This window comes from Lynx rufus, unplaced genomic scaffold (genome assembly GCF_022079265.1).
Source record: "Lynx rufus isolate CCGP_SWC_20201006 ecotype Redwood Valley unplaced genomic scaffold, mLynRuf1.p SCAF_9, whole genome shotgun sequence".
NCBI classification, from domain to species: domain Eukaryota; kingdom Metazoa; phylum Chordata; class Mammalia; order Carnivora; family Felidae; genus Lynx; species Lynx rufus.
In genome coordinates, this window is record NW_025814897.1 from 89,077,079 (window position 1) to 89,079,324 (window position 2,246).

A 2,246-nucleotide genomic window follows, 5' to 3' on the forward strand; every position below is an offset into this window, starting at 1 on the left:
TCCTTCCCTCTCTTAGCTTGATTCTTTTTTTCCTTTTGTCTTCCTCTTTGTGGTAAAGGAGCAGTGGACAGACATAGCTGTTCCACAGCTTTTGAAGTCCCAGTTGGCGGGTGCCTGTCCCAAGGCCTCCCACTCTCCCTTTCTCTCACATTCACCAGAGACTCTCCTCTTTCGCTTTTCTACCCAAGAGGGAAGGTGGTCCAAGGAGCCCACCACTTGAAAGCAGAGGCAGTGTTCGTGTAGCTGGTGCCCAGCTGTTTCAGGATGGGGTTCCCTCCGAGTCAGCTCTGGGAACTCAGCACACAGTAATAAAAACTGAGGAGTTTGTGATCCCTGGAGAGTTGGAAAGACAAAACCCATTTTCTCTTATATTCAATCAGGGTCCTGGAATACAAAAGTGAATTACAGTTTACTCTCTGCTTCTCGTAACTGGGAAGAAAGGAAATATTTTTGATGTGTCCAAACTCCACATGCAAACATTTATGGAAGTCAGTGGAAAGGGTCCCTTTGTTGGCCCTTCTCCACGAAATGGTTCCTACTGTGTATCAGGGGGCATTCTTAGCAGAATCCACAGAAACAAGCATTAAAAACAATCTTTTGTGCTAAACAAAAGTTTGCTAAAGACATTGATATTACTAGGTACCCTTTCTACTCCAAAGAGCTACCTCACGGTTCAGGCATCCAAAATTTTCATTCCTCACTTATTCATTCAGCATCTTTTTATTGAATGACTACTAGCCCAGGTTTGGTGCTGTGTGCCTCAGAAAAAATGGAGAACAAGGCAGATGAGTCTTACAGTAAAAATGATGGGAGAGGCAAAGAAAATAAACACATCCAAATTATTACACATTTTAGTAAGTGTTATGAGGTATCTGTGGGCTCCTAGCCCAGAGGGTGAGGTTTGATGAATTACAGGCTAAACATAGAAATAAATGTGACTTGCATTAATGACTTGCTTTTACATGTAACTTAGGAAATATTCTTTGGAGAGTCACAACAGGATTTTAAAATGGAATCGCTTGCCCCAGAACTATAACATCTGCATTATCCATGATCTCATGAAAGCAGATCACATCTCCTAAAATGCCTTTCGTGTGATGTGGCTTTGCCTCTGTGAGGGAGAGAAATCAAAGAAACAGCCCAATTGCCCTAACGACAGACTCTACTGGTTGTCTACCCAACAGCTGTCTACCCAACTCGCCCGCCTCCTTTTCCATGATCTTGTGTAACGTCTGCAGAGGTCTTTGTGACATTGTTCCCGAGACAATGGTCTAAAATTCACTATTGGGAACTTGTTTGGGAAAAAAGTGGATAATGTCATCTCCTTAAGAGAGGTGATATTATGGAGGTCCAAAGGAAGCAATGTAGTTTGAAACTTTCTCTTCTTATATTGCTTTCCTGGACTTAGCGAATGAAATCTGTACCATAGCCCTCTGCTTGTCCTTATTTTAGCTCTCTGTTTTCGTTCTGGGGAGGGCTCTATATTTGACCCAACTTGATACAAATCTCATCAGCACAGGACTTGTTGACCCACTCCAGTTCTTTCTCTTTCTTCTTTATCACCACTGACAAATGTGGACTCATATGGGTGGTGCTTCCCCAAGAACACACATCAAGCTGAGCATAAGGGGGATGCCTCAGTGACTGGGTCATGTTTGTGAGGTTAGTTCCTGAATTGGTTTTCAGTCTTTCGACTTCTCCTCTCATCTCATCTTGATGGTGTCCTTACCACCTTTGCTGCCTACTAGTCCCATCCTGGAAAACTCCCTATCAATTAATTTGGTCCTCAGCCCGCCTGCTCCACATCTCATACTTGGACTAACACTCTCCCTTGTGAACTAGTGTTATAGCCTTTTGTTCTGAGCTGCCAGCATCCTTTGTTAGGGAGAAACCACTCACTCCTCTCCTCTCCTCTCCTCTCCTCTCCTCTCCTCTCCTCTCCTCTCCTCTCTGTCTCTGTCTCTGTCTCTGTCTCTCTTCCTTTAGGTGCTATGTCACATGGTCTAGTCTATATCCAGCACAAGAGTGGGAGTGAGGACAATCATGCAATTCAAAATTGAATCCGACTCTAAAATTTAACCAATAAATAATCCTATTGGTGAAAACTGGGTAGAAACAGTGAGGATGTGTTTGGGCTGTTAAGCTCTGTGGTTGAAAGAAATGAGGAAAAAACCAACTGAGCAGTGTAGGTAATACAATAGCCAGTGGCCAGTCCCCTTGGAAAGGCCAATGGGCCTGGTTCTCCA